Source organism: Meles meles, chromosome 13 (assembly GCF_922984935.1).
Source record: "Meles meles chromosome 13, mMelMel3.1 paternal haplotype, whole genome shotgun sequence".
NCBI classification, from domain to species: Eukaryota; Metazoa; Chordata; class Mammalia; order Carnivora; family Mustelidae; genus Meles; species Meles meles.
The window spans coordinates 10,783,056-10,805,622 of NC_060078.1; the positions used below are offsets into that span (position 1 = coordinate 10,783,056).

General features: G+C 39.4%; 1 protein-coding gene across 7 annotated transcripts in view; it reads left to right on the forward strand.

The window, feature by feature from the left end:
- Window positions 1-22,567, forward strand: part of CHRM3 (cholinergic receptor muscarinic 3) — a 511,025-nt gene that overhangs the window by 132,512 nt on the left and 355,946 nt on the right. For 5 of the 7 annotated variants that reach the window (XR_006821234.1, XR_006821233.1, XR_006821238.1 and 2 more), the window contains exon 2: window positions 12,744-12,852. The gene's annotated coding sequence lies outside the window, so the exon portion shown is untranslated. Of the gene's footprint in view, window positions 1-12,743; window positions 12,857-22,567 lie in introns of all 7 variants that reach the window. The other 2 variants (XR_006821235.1, XR_006821236.1) reach the window with 1 other exon arrangement.

Here is a 22,567-nt window from a genome sequence, read left to right on the forward strand (position 1 = left end):
ATGCTCATGGATTGAAAGGACAAATATTGTTTAAATGTCTATACTACCCAACGCAGTCTATTTAATGCAATCCTTATCAAATGCCAACACCATTTGTCACAGAAGTAGATCAAACAACACTAAAATTGGAACCACAAAGGACCCTAAAGAGCCGAAACAGTTTTGAAAAAGAAAAGCAAAACTGGAGGCTTTATAATTCCAGACGTCAAGTTATGTTATAAAGCTGTAGTAATCAAAACAATATCATAAGGCACAAAAATAGACATATAAATCGATAGAACGGAATATAAAACCCAGAAATAAACCCTACAACTGTATGGTCAGTCTTTAATAGAGCAAGAAAAAAATATCCAATGGGAAAAGGACAGTCTCATCAACAAATGGTGTTGGTAAAACTGGACAGCAACATTGCAAAAGAGATAAACTGGACCACTTTCTTACACCATACACAAAAATAAATTCAAAATGTTTAAAGAGCTAAATGTGAGACCTAAAACCATAAAAATCCTATGACACTGGCAGTAACCTCTTTGACATTAATCATAGCAACTTCTTTCTAGATATGCCTCCTGAGGCAAGGGAAACAAAAGCAAAAATAAACTACATCAAAATAAAAGGGTTTTCTTTTTTTTTTTTAAGGAAGGCTTTTTTTTTTAAAGATTTTATTTATTTATTTGACAGACAGAGATCACAAGTAGGCAGAGAGGCAGGCAGAGACAGAGAGAGGGGGAAGCAGGCTCCCTGCTGATCAGAGAGCCCGATGTGGGGCTTGATCCCAGGACCCTGGGATCATGACCTGAGCCGAAGGCAGAGGCTTTAACCCACTGAGCCTCCCAGGCGCCCATAAAAGGGTTTTCTACAGCAAAGGAAACAATCAACAAAACCAAAAGTCAACCCATGGAATGAAAGAAGATATTTTCAAATGACATATCCAATGAAGGGTTAATTTCCAACATGTATAAAGAACTTATAAAACTCAATACCCAAAAAATTGTCCAATTAAAATATGGGCAGAAGATGTGAATAGACATTTCTCCAAAGAAGACATACAGATGGCCAACAGACACATGAAAAATGCTCAGCATCACTCATCATCAGAGAATTGCGAATTAAAACCACAACAAGTTATCACCTACACCTGTCAGAATAGCTAAAATAAAAAAGATAAGAAATAACAAATATTGGTGAGGATGTGGAGAAAAATGTACCCTCATGCGTTGTTTGTGGCAATGCAAACTTGTGCCGCTGCTATGGAAGGCTGTGTGGAGGATCCTCAAGAAGTTAAAAATAAATCTACCTTACAATCTAGCAGTTGTATTACTATTTACCCAAAGAATACAAAAACACTAATTCAAAGGGATACATTCACCCCTATGTTTATAGCAGCATTATTTACAGTAGCCAAGATATGAAAGCAACCCAAGTGTTTATCAAGTAATGGATCAATAAAGAAAATGGGGCATATGTATACAGTGAAATATTACTCAGCCATGAAAAAAGAATGTAATCTTGCCATTTGCAATGACATAAATGGAGCTAGAGTGTATTGTGCTAAGTGAAATAAACCAGTCAGAGAGAGACAAATACCATATGATCTCACTCATAGGTGGAATTTAAGAAGCCAATCAAACAAGCAAAAGGAAAAGAGGGAGAAGGAGTGAGAGACGAATTAAGAAATAGACTCTTTATTGTAGCCAACAAACTGATGGTTATTGAAGTGGGGTTGGCTGGAGGGCTGGGGTTAGGTGTTGGAAATAGGTGATGAGCACCAAATGAGGTAGGAAATTGTTGAATCACAATAACGTGTACGTGCAAGTAATATAACACTGTTATGTTAACTAATTGGAGTTAAAATAAAAACTTAGAAAAAAGAATGTGCAAAAAGAAGATAATTAAGAGAGAAGAGTGTCTGGTAAAGTTTAATATAATCCTTGCTCCAAATTTAGGTGTAATCACCTCTTAAGAAAATGAGAACAAAACTGACTAAAGCAGATTCTGTTAAAATGTTACTTTTTTTGTTTTTTGTTTTTTAAGATTTTATTTATTTATTTAGAGGAAGAGAGAAAGTAAGAGCACAAAAGGGGGAAGAGAGGGAGAGAGAGAAGAATAAGCAGTTATGTGGTTCAATCTCAGGACCCCCAGGATCATGGCCAGAGCCCAAGGAAGACACTTAACTTACTGAGACGCCCAGGTGCCCCACAATTTTATTTATGTTTTTAAGTCGATTTTCACTCTAACTCATTAGTTTCCTGAATTTTTTTTTTATTTTTGCAAAGTGCCCCTAATTAAGACCTTTAAATAATTCTGGAGCATCCTTGAACTATTCTGAGCACTCTGAAAGAAATAACATATTTTGAACTATTCTTATTCTCATTCTTCGTTAGGGGAGGAAACAAAAGGTCAAATTTTTCCACGTTTTTAGAGAAGAAAAGCATTGTATTCCTTTTTTTCCCTCCATTTTTGTGTGAACATGGTAATAAAACATACTGAGGCTCCCATAACTAAGCCAAACTTTCCATGATGGGAAATGGGCACATCCATGATAAGGTTAATCTGGTCTCCTCCTCTGCTGCTCCACTGAGTGTGAGTTCACTCAACTGTCCCCACTAGGTAGTCAGAGGTCCCTGCTTCCTTTCCTCACCATTATATGTGTGTCAGAATGGTGGTGGTCATTTTAGGCAAACACACACACACACACATACACATACACATACACACACATACACTGATTTGCAAAGATAGGTCTTTAACTTTCAAAGAATTTTCACGTGTATGTTTACTCTATTTTATCCCATGTAATAGATTGGGAAATGAATCCCAGACTAGCTCACTGTCACCTAACTACATGCCGATGCCAGAATTAGCACCACTTTTCACTTGTAGACGTCTACCTATCATTTCCAGTTTCAGGGACAGTCCCTGAAACAGAAAGTAAACAAAAGTTTAAGTTATCGTATGGTGGAAGGTAAATGAAATTTGGCATAATCCAACATAAGTATGAATCACCAGTTTCCTCATCTGTAAAATAGGGCTAATATACCTTTCCAAGGTAGTAAGAAGGATTACGTGACATAGTCCATATTGGGAACAATTAGCATTTGCCCTAGTCCAATAAATAGCCACGTATAATAAAAATAATAATCCGTAGTTGTAATAAGGCCCTCATTAATCAAAGGGTCTTGTATGCTGGTGGCTGCTGAGCTTCAGGAATGGCTTATTTGGAAGATCCTATCTTTCCATAGGGATGTGCATCCATTGGAAACTATTTCAGTATGCATCAGGCACTGTGCTAGGCGCTGGAGATGCAGAGGTGAGAAAGAGCCTCTGCTCTCATCCAGCTCACTTCTACATGTTTCCCTTAGCATGTGCAGCCTGGACTGCTTCTGCAACTTTCTTCCACCAAATGATTGTTCCTTTATCAGAACCTCAGTGATGGAATTCATTTAGCACCGAGGAATTTTTGAGGCGAGGAGGATGGACAGAGTTCAACTTGGCATTGCCCAGGATGCCCATTCGTCAATGCCAGTGACCTAGAGTCTGCATGCTGTGAACTTAAACTCAATTGGGAGCAGTCTTCTCGTGGTTAATACTGGCATTATGCCTTCAGCATATCTGGGGCAAAAAGCGCTTAATGCATCTTGTCTCTTCTCTCCAAAAGTGAGAATTCATCCTATTGTTTCCATGTTTCCATGCTGAGAACTCTGAGTGCAGACCATCACTAGGTCTTACTTAAGAGACCTTTATTTTCCATCTAGTATATATTTTAAGTCCTTTACATCTCTCCTTCCCTCTTTGGGCCCTGTGTTTCTAGCACCCCAGAGCCACACCGAGTGTGGGATCTGCCTTGTGAAAACACTTTCACATTCTCGTCAGGCAGTTCCTCAGTCTCCTATGAGATGAGGACTGTAAAGCTGGCTTTCACCTGGGCTTTTGGGTACAGACTGCTGCAGCTTGACCCTGACCCAGAGAGGTGCCACCTAGCCCGGAATTGCTGATTCAGCAGACTGACTATTAGAGCATGCTGAATGGACAGTGTGCGTGGTGTTCAAGCTGCAGGCCTGCTGCACCCATGAAGGACTGCTGAGACTCCATCATTACTCTGCAGGTCCGAGGCTCGGCGTGGCCATATTATGTCTGTTCCTCCCCATTCCACTCTACCCTCAGAGTCCAGGCAGAGGGACTAACACTGGACTTAATGGCTTATCCTCATGGTTTCGAGTTTAAGTACCGAAATTCTCACTTTGGCTTTGGTTTTCCAGTGTCCACAGTGCAGGGTGTTTGAGGAGCATGAGGCTCGAGTGCTCTCCATTCAATCTCAACCGTTTATTTTGATTTTCCAGCTGGAGGACATGGCTACGAGTTTTCTTTTGGCTAAAGCCACCTTCCTCCTACAGCAAACAATCTCTACTGAGATGGAGAGCACAGTTTCAGGATTAATACTCAGGAGCTAGGACTGAGGGAAGAGGGTGCATCCCGCCGACTGGCCCTGGTGGTTAGTGGAGAGGCTGCCCGCCACTGCATTCCAGTGTCCAGCAGGAAGCTGTATGCTTATGGAATCCAGGAGACCCCTGTCCGGAGGTTAATAATCTGAATGAGTGTGTTCTTCGTATAAAATGCACACCCCGAGAGCAGCTTAATCATGTGAGCCATATACCTGTATATCTTAAGACAGCTGCCTGTCCTTTGTATCTTAATCCTGTCCTCGATCTCACTTTGTACGTGGCCTGGAAACCTACTTTATCCAATATAGTGGAACTCCTTCCTCTCATCCACATTTAGAGTGCTACTTTCCTTGCTTAAATGTGTTGGATGGAGAGCTGCCTTGCGCCAAGAGACAGCTGGGTGAAACCGTGCACTGAGATCCTGAATGCATTTTGCCATAAGCAAACCTTGCTGCTGCTTTAAGCCATAAGTACATCCTCCTTCTGCCCCAAGAGCACAGTATCCTATTGCCCTAAATGTTTGTTCTAGTCTTCCTTACTTAGTCAAGAGAATGCAGAGTATCAGCACTAAGGAATGCTTCCCCGTTTGTCTTTCCCTGGGCCCTGACATTAAGAAGCGTTATCACTTCCAAAGACTAAGGAGCATTTGTTAGGTTTGTAAATATTCTGTCTCCAGAGTATACCTGACACATCTCTTTACCCAAAATACTAGTAAACCATCATCTTTTTTTGAAAACTGTAATATTCATGGGAGGTAGCTGTGCGATTTCTGAGTCATAAATCACTTCCTTTCAAGACAAAACTAGGAAAGTGTCCAAAGGCATTTGCGATGATAACCATCTAAATATCCAGGCTGGTAAGATGAAAAGAGAAAACCCCAACATTAATTTCTGTGTTCTCTTGGCTGCCTTCCTTCTTACTGTGCTTCCAGGAAACCAAGGCCTTTCCAGGTGTGAGAATCGCTGGGGCACTGGCTTCTTGGTACTGGAAAGTGAACCTGAACTCTAGCGATGTAAGAATTTGTAAGGAAGCTGTTCCCATTTAGAGATAAATGCGTATTTTGCCTCTGTGGATCTATTTCGGTACAAATCTTCCACATTCAAGTAGTGGGTTCCATTAGGTTTTAAGATCATAAGTGAGCTTCCCCCCCCCCCTTTCCTTGGGCTTCATCTTTGTAATCCCTAGCAGATATCAATCAAATGACTGATTTCATAGATTGTTAATTTTGTTGCAGTTCAGTAAAGGAATAACCCTTTAGCCACTCGTCCAGTCTAAACATCTCTTGGTCTAATAACAATTATTTTTCTTCCCTTTTATCATCCATAAATTCCTTGGTACATTAGCACGGATCATGGTCCCTTTTAATATAAAGATTCAGACATTAATCCCATTTGTTCCTTAAGGACTTACTCTATGGCTGTGATTTAAGAATGTTTAATCAAGAAGCTCTCTGATACGGAGTTGGGTTCTGAAGGATAACTTAATTGAACTCCCACTGTCCTTCCCCACCCCAAACCACATCATAATTCCTTGTATGCGTAGGGTCTGTGATGTTGCAGTGAGTCCTGCTTGATGCAGAGCTCTCCTCCCAGAAACCTTAACTTTTCTTCATAAAAGAATCAGTTAGATTGGGCTTGGTTTCTGCCTCTGCCTACTCATGGCTCTTTGGCTGTGAAATTCAGTCTGTGAGAACCTCAGCTTCTTTGAAATACCAGTAGCAACAGTTTGAGAAGATTGTGGAAAGAAAACAAATCCACATGTAAAGTACCCATCAAAGAGCCTGGCACAAAGTAGGCGCATGAGTAATGCTAACTGTTATAATGCTTCTGCTAAAAAGGACAGGGAGAGAGAAGAGGAGGAGGAGGAGAAGCATAAGAGGAAAAGAAGAAAGAGAAGAGGAGAGCCATGGAATGGTTAGAGTAATGAGATTCTAGAATGTACCATAGTTTGGGGGGGGGGGGTTCCAAGTATCTCTTCATTTAATGTAATAGCTCTCATCTTCAGTGTGATCACATAGGGTGATGTGAGTCTCTAAAAGCCTTTTATTTTTCCCTCCTTCTCTCTCTTTTCAGGAAGATGCCACTAGATAGTGCTTCTCACCTTCTCTCTGTTGGCCCTTTGCCCTGACTTTCAACCGCCTCTCTGCATTAGCTAACCTCCGCAGTACCCCTCCATCAAAAGGCTAGGCCACTTGTCTACCATCATGACATTCTTGATTCATAAGGGAACTCTTTCTCCACAGCCTGCCAAATGGATATCTCAGCCCAATCAGATAATATTGGAGTTAGATTTATAATTGAAGAGTTAAAAGCTGCTGTCTCTGCTTTGTAAATTACATATGAAAAAAATTCTCCTGACTTTTGTCTAGTCAATTTAACGGTCCTTACTTAAAATTAATACAGAAGACTTTGGAACATCAGGAAAGCAAATGTAGCGTAAACATAGAAACTAATTTTCAGTACCACTTGTCTTTAAAGTTTAATAGCCAATAGATGTAAAGATGGATTGGCAATTGCCACATTACAGATGTAAACACGTATCAACCTACCCATTAGCAGTTTAAAATAAACTTAGAAATACACCTCCTCCTTCGCTTATGCCTGAGCCTTTTCCACAAAGGCTGTCATTCTTTTTGACTTATTATTTCCTACCTTCACACTGTAGTTATCTAATGCAGTTGCTAAAATAGGTAATTCTTACAAAAATTAACTTTAGAGTCTTAACAGAGAAAGAGAAATAACCATCAGGTTATCCTTTAGATAGTGGGAAACCTAGCTAGAATGTGTATTTTTATGCACAAGATCACTGTGTGCCCTGGGCATAACCATTACTGTGCTCAAACCATGTATATATCAGCTTTGGCTGTCTGGTGCTAATCATTGTATGGGAGAAAAACCACCCACTCACGCAGAAGGACCTGCTTCTGATTCTCAGATGATCAGATTTCATTGTTATACAGTTTCATTGTTATACAATCAAGGTCACTTTTTGGTACTTTCTTTCATAGAAGATGCTTTTGGTCAAACACATTTTCTTTACATTTTTTTGGTTTTGTTCTGTTACAATGCAATAAGAATAAGATAATATCAGTGGCCTCATGAGTGAGGGGCACAGGTGAGAACTGCCTGCAGATCAAAGTCTGAGACGAAGATGAGCTGTGAGCTGGGTGTCCTGCGGCAGTTAGCTTCCCCGTGCTGTCTGAGCACAAATCAACATGTTTTGAGTCTCAGCTGTTGCTCTTGTCAAATATTGTCTCCCTTTGAGGGCAATGACTTTTGTCATTATGTTTGATGTGGTTCTACTAAAACAGCATGCTCTCTATGTGATATGTGTGTGTGTGTGTGTGTGTGTGTGTGTGTGTGTGTGTGTGTGTATCCATCCATCCATCCATCCTCCAAGGGCAGGAGTCAGCATCAGTGTGTTGATTGCTTATGCTGATTGGCAAATATTAAGGTAAACTTGTCTATTTTAAGTAGAGTAGGTGGATTAAATGAATCCATTCCAGAGAGAACTTAGCTTCAGTAATGTGTGTGTGTGTGTGTGTGTGTGTGTGTGTTTTAAATCTTCTTCTAAGTGATTCCATCTCCAATAGCAAAATAAATAGACAAACAAATAGCTCTTTGTAAAACTACAGTAAGCATTTCTTTTGCTGACAGGAAAAGTGAGATTTCAAATGTGGAGAAGTCTGAGATGTTACCACCACTCATAAAAATGTAGTTGTGTCTGCTTTTTTTTTTTTTTTAAGATTTATTTATTTATTTATTTATTTATTTATTTATTTGACAGACAGTGATCACAAACAGGCAGAGAGGCAGGCAGAGAGAGAGGAGGAAACAGGCTCCCTGCAGAGCAGAGAGGCCGATGCGGGGCTCGATCCCAGGATCCTGGGACCATGACCTGAGCTGAAGGCAGAGGTTTTAACCCACTGAGCCACCCAGGCACCCCATGTCCTCTTTTTTTAAAACATAAATTTGAACTCAAGCAAGTTCGCACTTTTCTCAAATAAATTGATGAACTTCAAATAAGTTAGCTACAACCCCGTCTTATTTTTGCCATAGTGTCTTCCAGTATTTATTATTTCCTTTACGTGAAATTGCCTGTGATTTTAATGAGCCTATCATAGCTTCTTATATTTTGCATTTATAGACACATATCCTTATGTTAGCATAACTTCCATACTTCTTATAGCAAACAAAGCACAATATAAGTTTCACAATATACCATTCCATAGTGATAAACTGTTTCCCTTTTGTTGGGTTATAATAACAGTAGTAACAATCACCACCATTTATTGATTATTTATACAGCAAGTATTCCGTTAAGAGCCTCTTTCAACAAAATAGACGGTATGCTTAGTTTGTTATATGGAAATGCCTAGAATTTGATATACTTAAGTTTCTACTCTCTGTGTGACATCAATCAAGAAAACTTCCTACTCTGCTCACCTTTAAGTTCCTCCTCTTCAGAAAAAAAAAAAAACCCAACAAACAAACAAACAAAATGCCTGGAAATAGCTGACCTTGAGGATGTACCCACTAGAGTTGGGCACATAGTAGATGTTCACAAAGTGGGGAAGATCATCATTGAGAAGTACTCCTGAAGTTGATTTGCCCAACTTGATAAGCTGAAGAGATGTATACAATTTGTGCATATTTCCAGATGGATTTCCAATTAAATAGTCAGTGTCCTCGAGAATGGGCTAAGTGTTCATTTCTTATACACCAGATCCTTACTGTGTTTGCTTTTGCATTCTTCTTGTGTCCATTCTTCATTTATTCTTCCAACAAATAACAGATGTCCTGTGCACCAACCATTTCTGAAGTCACTGTTACACTCAGGTTGCAACTGGCATGAAGGAGATGTTGTCTGTTCAGCAAGAGTCAAAAGACTCGGGTGTGGTGTACACTGCCAGGCCAGTAATAGGCGAAGTGTGTGTGGTGGGGGTGTGTGTGTGTGTGTACATGTGTGTTCGCATGTGCACACATAGTCATCTGAATGTGTGTTGTTTGTCTTCTCCATGATATCCTTTTGATGTTACAGCATACCATATCAATGAAGATGCTCCAGATACAGCCTCCTGGGAAAGACACATGTTAACAGAGAAGACACCATGACTTATAATGATAGATTTATGCACAAAAGGTTGCGCCTGTATAATTCTGCCCAGGTGATTAAGGAGGGCTACACTACTGAATTAAATATTTTTCCGAGTGAATACCAATTTATGAGGGTGATTAGAAAAGGGCTCGGTGTTTAAAAATTGCAATCTACTCAAAGAAAGCAGAAAATGAAAAGTCAGGAGAGACCTACCTATGCAACAGCCATTTTCCTATAACTGTAATTGGCAGTTATAGGCTGAGTATTAGTACAGGAGAGTGGGAAGGTAAACAGGGCGAGCCCTGAAAGAAGATAGGAAGCTGGTGAAAATATCACATACTTCCCATGTGACAGGCAGTATGGACATTTTGTGTGTATTTTTCTTAAGCTTTAGAATGACCCTGTCTTAGAGGTGATGCAAATGAGACTTTGAATACGAAGTTGTTCAAGGTTGTACAGCAAGTGCATGGTCGATTTGGTGTTCAGGGCCAAGACTTTGAGAGCAGAACCCCTCTTCTCTTAACAAAGATGCAGTTAATAGTTAAATGGGAAACCACTTAAATGGCTTTGCATTTACTTGGGTTTAATGACCTTCTGTGAAGAGAAATCTTTGGGATTGTGTTTTGTGTTGTCTCAGAGTTCATTGAGAACACAGAATAGATGTTCTACAAAACTTATTTTCACTTTCTTTGGTGTCTTTCAAACGTAAATGTTTCCTCTTCATAAAGACAGTATGGTTTTCCTTGTGCTGCATAGCAGATTTTTTTTAAATAGGATCCTTAAATTATTTATTATTTTTTGTTTTTATCTAAATGCCAGCTAGTTAACAATACAGCGTAATATCGGTTTCTGGTGTAGAGTCTAGTAATTCAACACTTACATACACTACCCAGTGCCCATCACAACAGATTCTTTTTTATAGGTGTTATGCTCTATTTTGCTTACCTTCATCACCCCTTTATCCATCTGTAGATATGGCCCGTGAGAACATCTCGGCCTGTTGGAAGATGACATTCCATCTGTCCTCAATTGCCCAGCCTGTGTGCCACACTGAGTGTGACGCCTCCTCCAGGGAAAAGCCCTACTGTCCCCCAACAAGCCTGGCCATACTCCCTGCAGCTGTTGCATTGCCCCTGGAACTCCTCATCTTCTGGGAGGATCAGATTCCCACCCCCTGCTTCCAGTCTGCCCGAAAGCACCCTGTATCCCTAAGAGCATCCCCTCCAAAAAGGGGATGATCCCTCCAGCAACCATTTCAATAAAAGGTCAGATAGTCCATCTTTTAGACTTTGCGAGTCGTGCTACTTGTCACCACCCCTCAACTCTGCCATTGTAGCATGAAAGCAGCCAGAGACAAGATGGAAATGAATGCCTGTGGCTGTGTTCCAATAAAACTTTATTTATAGACTCTGAAATTTGAATTTCAAATAATTTGCAGGCTTCTTTTGATTCCTTTCAACGATTTAAAAATGTAGGACCCATTCTTAGCTCATAAACATGCGGCAGGCTGCAGTCCATCAGTCTCTGCTCCAGACAGACAGTGCGCCAGCAGCGCTCCCTGCCTCTTCCGTGGGGTCAGCTGGGGTCTGACCATTGGGGTGTCTGATGTAGCTGTCTTGCGACAGAGTCTCCAATCCAGAGCTGCTTTGCCAGTTCCTTCCTGGAGCCTTTAGTCATTTTTGTTTGCTCCTGTCTTTGTGTGAGGGGAGGACCCACGAAAGGATCTGGTCATAGGGGAAGGTGGTGAGGTTCTGTTCACTAGCTGATATCTGATTTGGGAGTAGAAGACGAATTCTTTTTCTCTGGAAAATTTCTTCGTTTTTTAACCTTTTGCTGTTTTCAGGAACCTCTGCAATGAAGTAAATTAAACTGATTACTGATCACTTTGTAATTCTTTGAGTATATGTATTTGACCTTAATTCCCATGATTTTTCAGATCATTGATCCTGACCTTTCTTCTCTTGAGTTTGTGTTGCAAATAGGAAGATAACGTTGGCAAGTAAAGGAAAGCATGGATCAAACAAGAGTATGAATTTAGACAAAAAAGATATGCCAGTTCCTGTTTATTGCCATTTATTCATTCACTTACTCAGCAAATATTTACATGTGGCCAACCCTGCATCCCAAAATGAAAGCTCACTTTATAGCTCTCCCCACAGTGATGAGCAGAGTACTATGCTTGTCGTCAGGGACCGTGGGAATGAAGGGTGCAGAGGTCAAGGAGATTCATCTTCCTTTGGTCCTCTTTGTATCTGTTACTCATATTGGAGGACAGATGGGATCCAAGGGTCCAAGTAAGCATGGGACCATGCCTGTGCCTGTACACTCCCCATGCTGTGGTGAAAGAGCCTGGCTCTGGAGGTCAGAGTCTGCGGCCAGTGGCTCTACTTTCTGATCTTAAATGTTGTAAATGAAAAGACTGTGTTGCAGCTTTGTTGTGAAGACTGAAAAAAAAGCCACACACAGGCCTGATAGAATGTTCAGCATGTAAACCCTAAAAAAATTCTACATCGAAGGATGTCAAATATACCTTTTGTTTGGTTGGTTCTTTTTTTTTTTTTTTTTCAAGATTTTATTTATTTATTTGACAGAGATCACAAGTAGGCAGAGACAGGCTGAGAGAGAGGCAGGCTCTCCGCTGAGCAGAGAACTCAGTGTGGGGCTCAATCCCAGGACCCTGAGATCATGACCTGAGCCGAAGGCAGAGGCTTAACCCACTGAGCCACCCAGGCACCCCTTGTTCTTTTTTTTTTTTTTTCAAGAGGGAAAGTGGGGGGTGGGGAGCTGAGATAAGATAGAGAATCTTAAGCAGGCTCCACGTTTAGCAAAGAGCCCTATGCAGGGCTCGATCTCACAACCCGGAGATCATGACCTGAGCCAAAATCAAGAGTCAGATGCTTAACTGACTGAGCCACCCAGGCACCCCTGTTTTGTTCTTTATTGATAAATGTATAACTTCCAGTAATGTTAAACCAATTTACTACTAAATTTACTACTTCCTAATCAGACTTACTCATTGACTGCCTAGTGTCTTTCCACAGCTATACTGTGCAACGTGGGGAAAGCAGAGACATGTGAATCAAGGCCCCTCTGCTGGATTGTCAAACATTTTTTTTTAATACTGTAGGTTGGAAAGCTACCCTTCTATGAATGATGTAGAAAAACATTTATTAACTTTGCTATCTCTTTTGTGTTTCTTTTTAGATCGGAACGGTGATGGCACACATTTCAGTTACGAGTCGCACAGTGAGCTGTGGATTGACGGAGCTATGAGGGTCCCTGTCGTGATGTACTCCTGGAAGACCCTTCACTAGTAGGTATTTTCTATTCAGCATCATTTATGTGGTTACATTGAGATCAACAGAGTATACACTTACAATGAAAAATGTGTAAGACACATATGTTCATGTTGATGTTGTGAATATGGCTAGATTTATTCTGGTTTGTGCCAACCTATTGCAAAATGAAAGAACCCGTTAAAATGTATCTGTTACGTGTGTGTATGTCTATTAGTAAGACAGTACGTATACATCTCCCAGCAGAGTTTAGGAGAACAGAACTTTAGCTCTCCTGTAACTGAGTGAAAAATGTCACTGGAAAATTACAATGTCTTTTGTTTCTTTAATATCATGTAATCTGGCAGTATAAAAATTTCACCTAATAGAATGTTTTGAAATGGTTCGATTTTATTGTAGTTTTAACCAACAGTGCATCTGATAATGCTTTCGCTTACCCAACTGCCATATGGTAATTGACACGTGATGTTTATGGTGCCATGGAAATGGAATTATACTATGTTAGAAAACCTTGATCTTCTCATTTGACCAGTTCCATATAACATGAAGATATACTATATCCATGTATATAGTCCAGGTGTCAGTTTCCTCCATCTGCAAAATGAGAGGAAGAATTTCTGCTTTACCTAATTCATAAGATTATAGGTCCAGTGAGCAAATACTGTGAAATTATTAGTTAACTGCAAACCCCATAAAAATGGTGTGGTTGTGGTTGACTCATATTTCAACTAGGGAACTGGATAAAAGTTGTGATCGTACTGTTTTTGTTTTTTGTTTTTTTAAGTTTTTTTAATTTAAATTCCATTCATGTTAACATACATTGTAACATTAGTTTCAGGTGTAAAATGTAGTGATTCGGCACTTCCATACATCACCTTCTGCTCGTCATAAGTGCACTCCTTGGGGCTCCTAGGTGGCTCAGTCAGTTAAACATCTGCCTTTGGCTCAGGTCATGATCTCAGGGTCCTGGGTTTGAGCCCCACATCAAGCTTCCTGTGGGAAGCCTGCTTCTCCCTCTCTCATTCCCCCTACTTCTGTTCCCTCTCTCGCTGGGTCTCCCTCTGTCAGATAAACAGACAAGACCTTTTAAAAAAAAAAGTGCACTCCTTAATCCCCATGTACTCTGCTTTTAAGTTGGTTAATACAGTTTGATATTTTGTGTGTTATTCCCCTAAAACATAAATGATAAGATCATACTTAATTTTAATTCATCCCTAAAATGAATTTCTCGTATTTGAGAAAATGGTGTTTAAATTTTGAGAAACATGTTTCTCGGGCACACTGCAAACGCCAGTCCCCACCAGCTGTAAGAACTGGTTTCTGCTCTTGATCTCCAGGATACTTTCTTATTAGACTTAATTTGTGGTATTTACACTTTGAGGAGAAAAGATACATTAGATCCTTTTTAGGTATAGTTTCATTTCAGGATACTAAGGAAACGATATAGAAGTTCTATCAGGTATTGTTCATTTGGTTTACTACATTTAATTCCTTTTCACTGTGATTTCTTCAATACCTCAGCTGTCTGTTCTCTTTTGCTAACAGAATACAGCTACTCAGTTTAAAGTAAAAGATTGAAAATAAGAATCTCAACAAATATATTTAGTAAGATTGAGAAAGACTTTTTCACTAAAATTAAACGAGTTGTTATATAACCAGGCCAGTGCAATGAGACTGGTTTCCAAATTATTCTCCAGAAATTGGAGATGATTATTACTGAAAGGGCAATGGTTTATTACATGAATAAAGTGTTTGCATTTAGGTGAAACAAAATCTTAAATAACAGGTAGCATATATTTGCTTGGTAATATTGTAGAATAGTCCTTAAGTACGGGGGGGGGGGGGGGGCGGTGGCGGCTGTCTAGAGTCAGACTAGGGTTGCAGCTCAGTTCTTTAATTTTTCCAGCTTTGCAGTATTGGACAAGTCACTTAACCTCTATCTGCCTTTGTTTGCTCATCTGTAAAATGGTTCTAATAATAAGAACGTGTATCTCATAGGGTTGTTGTGTGGATTACATGATTTAGTAGAGTCAGGTGCTTAGGAGTGCTGTGTGATGCTTAGTAACTAATCAGTATTAATGGTTATTATTCACTGGACAAGTGTGAGATTATGGTGACCACCACAGATTTTGGAATCAGAAAGCCATAGGTCCAAAACTATTTATTAATTTATGGTGGAACCTAATCACTGAACACTTTGAAGTCTCAGTTTTTTGGGGGGAAAAAAGGAAATAGTTAAAATATACTTCATACTGCTTAGGGTAGTTTACCAGGGCATCTGGCAAAGAATGGTAGCCAATACCTATGAAGATAGAATCGCAAATTATTATGTAATGCAGTTTTGAAGTAATTTAAATCAGAGATTATCTGATTCTGAAAATGTCCTTCTTGCCATATGTTATATTTAGGGGACTTTTAGAAATATGCCCAATTATAAGACTTACTTTGTTAAATCCAGAATTTCAAAAAAGACAACCGAATAATTTAAATCAAATCATACAATGCAAACAGAACTTATATATGGCATCCTGATTTAAAAAAAAAAAAACAACTCATTAGCCTTTTTAGGCCTATCAGGCATATCAGCTCAATGTTCAATTTGTTACAAAGATTGGGCTGTTACTGCATTTAAAATGATCTTCTTTTCTAGAAAAATAGGAAAAAAAATAGAAAAGAGGTGGAAATGCAGAACATATGTCACAAAACGATGAGGAGGAAGGTCTGGCTTTCTCAGTTCCACAATCATGGTGTCTAATCCATATTTTATGCTTATTCTTGTTGTGAATAAACTTAAGGTATCATACTTCGGGCTCATATTGGACAAAATTCAGTGGTTGTACTGGGTGACATATTTCAAAAAAATCATCATTTTTTCTGCAAGGTGGGAAATACTGATAATTTGAGACAGTGATCTGAGCCAAGAGCTAATTGCCTGACTGCCATGTAGCACTCAGAACGGAAAGCCAAGTCCCCTTGCCTCACGTGTTAATTATAAACCATCTGAGCAGTGATGGTGCTTGGTCAGTCCAGCTCTGTGTCCATCCATATCAGCACCCAGAGAGTCTTTCATACATAAATTTCACCTGACTTGTTTGTAATTCAGATCGTAATATTCTCAGTAGTTCCTTTGTACCCTTCTGTTATCCTTCCTATTTGTTTTTGCAGTAGAGTTAGCTTTTAAGAGTTTTCCCAGGATGAGGACAGTCTTGGTTGTGAAGGAGGCTTTTGAGTGTAAAGTTTTGGAGGGGAATTCCTAGCTAACAGCCCGCGTTCCATGTATTTGTGCTTGGGGACCTGGGTGAGAGATGACCTTGGTGCTTCTTCTGACCTCTTTCCACAGGGCTCTGCATCGCTCCATACTTTCAATCCTTCATCATGGTCAACATTCACATCTTGAAGTCTTGTATGAGGATTTAGGGTGTAATAAAAAGAAAAAGCAGAGCAAGGTGCTCATCTAAACAAACGGATTCTCATGCTGTACTGCTTATTTCCCCAGCCATAATATATTTGTGATGTCTATCTCAAAAATTATTGGTGACTTTAGGAGTCAGGTTTTATTCATATCCATGGAAGATAAGTACTATTAATCAGAACAGGGAAGGTGGAATGTGTATATTGAGTAATTCAATATTCCTGGAGGTTTCAACTTTTTTTTTTTTTTTTTAGAAATACAGAGATGGGAGTGCCTGGATGGCTCAGTTGGTTAAACATCTAACCCTTGGTTTAAGCCCAGGTCATGATCTTGGGTCTTGAGATCAAGTCCTGCATCAGGCTCTGCATTCAGCTCGGAGTCTCCTGAAGATTTTCTCTCCCTCCCTCTGCTCCTCCCTGTGCACATGCATGCTCTCTCTATCTTTCTAAAATAAATAAATAAATCTTTAAAAAAAAAAAATAGAAAAAGAAATACAGGGAAAAACAACCAAACCAAAAAAAAAAAAAAAAAAAAAAATCTCTAAGTCAGTAAACAAAACCCTCATGATGTATCCATAAGAAATTTTATCTGAAAACTTATTTTAGTGGCTGTATATAACTCAGAAGCAGACTTCAACTCATTTAGTTTAATGTTGATTCTTGAATAGTACCATTTTACAAGAAAGACCGTTGGGTCCTCTAAACCAGTATTTTAACACTCAACATTCATCTTTGTTCCCTAATGTCCATCAGTTATATAAAGAGGAGTCAGTGCAGGTTAACTATGGCAAACTTGATCCCAGTAGCACAGGGTATCTCAAGCCATTCAACATTCACAGATGACTATAGGTAGGCAAGTGGAAAACATTAAGCCAGTCAAGATGTATTTAAGAGAGGAAAATAGGCTGACAGTTTTCAATGCATGAGCTATTTTATTTTAGATTGACATGCTCCCAGCAAAAAGGGATAATGTTTGAATGAATCATGTATCAAGAAGACTCATCCGGTTGTGTAAGCAGAAGTATAGGACTCATGTAGGACTGATGAATATTTATCTAGTTGTGTAAGCAGAAACATAGGACTAATGTAGAGATATAGGACTAATGTAATCACAGTTTTAAAGTTTTGATAGGCTCCAGTAAGCAGAGCACAATACAGCAAGAATAATACGTTATTGAAAGAAGTGGGGGTTTTTTATTCCCAAAGGTAACACTTGGAAGATTTCCAGATTGTTTCCGGATGACTTTTTAAGTCTTTATTTTATGTATTTGAGGATTAGAATATCTCAGTGACTATTTTCTGACATTCTTTTTAGCTAAAGAACTTGCAGTTGTATATTGAAATAGAGTAATCCTAATGGTGATGACCATCTATTGAGCTAGTGACTACACAGTTGGGTTTCATCCCAAATTGTGCCACGTCATCAGGCCATCTTTACAACAGCTGTTAGAGGGACAGCCTTATCGCCTTGTTTTTACAAAGGAAATGTATAGGGCGCCTGGGTGGCTCAGTGGGTTAAGCCGCTGCCTTCCGCTCAGATCATGATCTCGGGGTCCTGTGATCGAGTCCCACATCGGGCTCTCTGCTCAGCGGAGAGCCTGCTTCCCTTCCTCTCTCTCTGCCTGCCTCTCTTGTGATTTCTCTCTGTCAAATAAATAAATAAAATCTTTAAAAAAAAAAAGGAAATGTATAATATGCATTGTACATTACTGATTCACATACTGATTCAAATTTAGATTATTTACATAATCTAAATTTTGTTAACAGCCTCTTCGATACAGGATGGCCACATACATATGGAAGCATGTCATATTTTATGAATATAGAAAACTAATTTAATTTTTGAAATAAAATTAATTTTGAAAGTAGAATGCACTTCGGGTTTTTGGCCATGTTTATTTCATATTCTAGAGAATAAATAGGTTATAAAATTATAATTAAAGGTTTCCCCTTTTATTCTTCTGCAAAAAAAAATATGAATAAAAATGAGAATCTGCACTTATTTGAGATGTGTTCTCAGTGACAGATACAAGCAGGTGTCTTTCAGAAAATGCGTGAAAAATGCATTTTTACGACTGGACAGTTTATCCTTAAAATGAAATAAATCTTACTTGACCTATTTTCTTAGGTCCTTTTTTTTTTTTTTTTTTTTTTTTTTTTTTTTTTCATAAGAATGGTCAGTGTAAATGCCATGAAATCAGCATGTGTTTCATAGAGAAACGGATTGCTTCCACAAAATTGAGCCTAAAATTCTTGGTCTCAACAAATGTCTTCTGTACACCTCACGAAAGGCTCTCACATTAATTCTCTCTTTTCAGCTCAATCAGTTGAAAGGAATTTTGTTGATTTGTCTCCTATTTTGACTCGCTCCAATGGACAGATATTAACACTGTTTTACTCTCTCTTAGATGTGCACTCAATGGAGCTATTTCCCCCAACAAGGAATACATAAATGTAAAAAAAAAAAAATAAGCCTGGGAAGCAGAGATAGTTTTGAAGAAGCAGTGGTTTTAACACTTGCTTTTAAATAAAGAAGATATTTATAATATGTTGAAGTCATTTAAAACCTGAGGGGGCTAAATAATCTGAAAGAACAAATCATGATTTAAATTGCATTAGTTAAATATTTGAGGCTGAAGAACTCAAGTATTCTCTTTATGCATTCAACAAATATTTCCGGACCTACCTCTATGCAGCAGGCCCTGAAAAGAAACAAATTCTTGTCCTCATTGAGTTTTCTAGGTTAGCCCGTGGGGAGTGCGGAGCAGGAGGTATGGAGGAGGGAGTTGAATGTGTGTGTGTGTGTGTGTGCTCGTGTGTGCATAACTTATTTATAGATAACTTTTTTTTTTTTCACGTTTCTTTAATCTTTATTAGAGTTCTCTTTTTAAAACTTTCTTTTTTTTTTTTCCCCCTTTTATTAATTTTTTCAGCGTAACAGTATTCATTCTTTTTGCACAACACCCAGTGCTCCATGCAAAACGTGCCCTCCCCATCACCCACCACCTGTTCCCCCAACCTCCCACCCCTGACCCTTCAAAACCCTCAGGTTGTTTTTCAGAGTCCATAGTCTCTTATGGTTCGCCTCCCCTCCCCAATGTCCATAGCCCGCTCCCCCTCTCCCAATCCCACCTCCCCCCAGCAACCCCCAGTTTGTTTTGTGAGATTAAGAGTCATTTATGGTTTGTCTCCCTCCCAATCCCATCTTGTTTCATTTATTCTTCTCCTATCCCCCTACCCCCCCATGTTATACAAATAGTAATACATTTAACTTTACATAAAAGCAGGTGCTTTTTTTTTTTTAAAGGTTTTATTTATTGATTTGACAGAGAAAGACACAGCGAGAGAGGGAACACAAGCAGAGGGAGTGGGAGGGGGAGAAGCAGGCTTCCGGCCAAGCAGGGAGCCCGATGCCGGGCTCGACCCCAGGACCCTGGAATCATGACCTGAACCAAAGGCAGCCTCTTAATGACTGAGCCACCCAGGCACCCCAAGCAGGTGCTTTTTATAGCAGGAAAAAAAAAAAAAAACTTTCTTTGAACTTTCTAGAAAGCGTAGTTTTAAATTATAAAGTTGGAAATTCTTACTCATCCAAACTCCCTACTTTGATCATTTCCAGAAATGAAATTTTTGATAAACAATCACAGTCTTTGTTTGAACATCATTCATGTGTTTCCACTCTTGTTTTCTTTATTCATTGTAAGATGATTTGTAGGTGCTCCAGAATCTAAAGGAGAAGTCCTCAAGGCTATTTTGTGCAACATCAGATAGTACCAAGGGGAATTATAGGGGCTAATGGGGATAGAAAACTCACACACCTTGAGACCCAAGGGGGAAAAAATAACAGAGAAGAGAGAAGGAATTCCATTTTTTTGTTCTTCAATTGAAGTTGAAGTTCTCTCTCTCTCTGCTGAAGCATGGAGTAACATGGATAGGTTAAGCTTGTATTATGTAATCATGTGAACATTGGTTGTAGAACCAGAGTCATTGATCCATATACATTACTTAATTGGAGTGTAGCATTGACTGTGTACTTAGAGCTTGTGAGGAAAGGAACAAGTGAAACATTAGATTAAGTGTCATCTGGGCGCCTGGGTGGCTCAGTCGTTAAGCCTCTGCCTTCAGCTCAGGTCATGATCCCAGGATCCTGGGATCTAGCCCCAGATCAGGCTCCCTGCTCAGCAGGAAGCCTGCTTCGCCCTCTCTACTCTCCCTGCTTGTTTTCACCCTCTGGCTGTCTCTCTGTCAAATAAATAAAATCTTAAAAAAAAAAAAAAAAAGTCACCCATACACTGTGTTGAGTCAGTTTTGCAAGTGGAAAGTGAGTCGATCATTTTTAGTGATTTTTGGATGCCATATCATGACCTTTTAAGCCAAGGAAATAAATGGATATTAAATTCCGATTACTTAAATTGCGGTGATTGCTGAAAGGCACCCACCCATTCCTCATGGGGGGAGATGAGAAACGTCCTAGCTTGGTATTCCTTTAAAAATATATTTCTTTTCTTTTCTTGAAGCACAGCTTCATATTTGAAAACTTAGCTACACTCTAGGTTCTCTGACTACGTGATTTTGGTGGTGTTCCCAAACCAAGATCATTTAACTTTCCTGCCATTGATGTAAAAGTCCATGCTTGATACAAAATGGGCAGAAAAGATTTTGCAGCCTTTCTTGATAGTGGATTTTTAAATGTAGCTTTTTAACATAACCTAGGTTCAAAAATAATGTAAACAAAAGATAATATCTAATGACTTTTTTGACAATGGGGTAAAACAGGGCTGAGGTGGAGGAACAGGAATAGTTCATCGGGGCTAGTTTTGCTTTTTTCCACTACTCCATACAGAGCGCAACAGCAAAGGATTTCTGCCAAAGTAAAAATTGTTGACAAAGTACTTATTATTAAGTCCCCATCCTGTGTACTAACAACCTTCCAGGTATAGCCCGCTACCAGTAGAGAAATTACAGCTGCATTAATGTATCTAATACTCCTAGTGTTTGTCTACTAAAATGCACTAAACAGGTTGTAGAAATATCAGAGTCTTGGGGCTTCTGGGTGGCTCAGTCGGTTAAGCGTCCCACTCTTGGTTTCAGCTCAGGTCATGATTTGGGGGTCCTGAGATGGAGCCCTGATTCAGTCTGCGTTCAGACCAGAGTCTGCTTAATTCTCTCTACCTCTCCCTCTGCCCCTCCCGCTGCTCATGTGTGTGCTCTGTCTCTCTGTCTCTCTCTCTCTCAAAGAAATAAAATCTTAAAAAAAAAAAAAGATATGTTAGAGCCTTTTTAAATTAAGCTGGAGATCCAGCTTCCTCAAGGAAAAAGCACCTAAGATTAGTCTGTAAGACAGTAAGTCTCAGGCAAGAAAGAACTCATTGTATAGAAGTTCCAGGTTGTTTGTTTCAGTTTTGTTAGAACTCTCAGTGGGAAATTAACACAAAGGAGGGCACAGAGGAGAAAACAAATAAATGTTAGTTGAGTTGAATGATCCCCCTGCTTACCAGTTTCTTTGAGAGATCAACTATATGCTTAGACTGTATTACCAAAGGTGTTTATTTATTTTTTTTTTTTCAACTTTGAAAAGTAACTGGATCATGGACTTTAATCTCATTCTTTCCTTGATGCTATGGGCTTGGAGAGCCTCGGGGGCTGCGGGCTGCGTAGAGAAGGAAAAGTCACTTAGTAGAGAGCCTCCCGCTTTGTTCAGATACTCTTTAGCCTGCTAATGAGAAGGGCAACTCAATCACATCGCTCCTGACTCTCAGACTTCTGCGTTCTGCAGGACACTGAACAAAGCCAGTCTTTCCATCTGGCTTCCCTGTCAGCGCTGTTCAAACTTCAAGGGTGACCTCTGAATCAATCATAAAATCAGCTTAGTAGAGTGCCAACAGCATTTTTAAATGAAACACGAGAAAATAAAAAAGAAAAAAGTCAGAGTATCTCCCATCCTCACTTTTTATAAAGCCTTTGTTTCATGCGTATATGTATGTAGATGTGTCAGGTCAAAGCTAAAATGTGTTTATGATTAGGCGCCTCCGTCAAAAAAAGAAAACCACTGTTAACTTATCTAATCCCCTCTCATTCTTCTAAATTCTGTCTTCTTAATTTGTCCCTTATAGTTCATCCATTTTCAAAATCTTCATTTCAGTACCTCCTTTATGTCCCTGTAGACGGCTCCTTGGTTCCCCAGTACCTCGCTCGTGACAGCAGACCCATCGTATGGAGATCCCCCGGACTGCTCTCTAAATGTCGTCTGAAGTAGTGACTTAATGGCATTCTAACAGCAGTTACAGTTTTGTACGTCTGAATTTGAACTTCGTTTTTGTT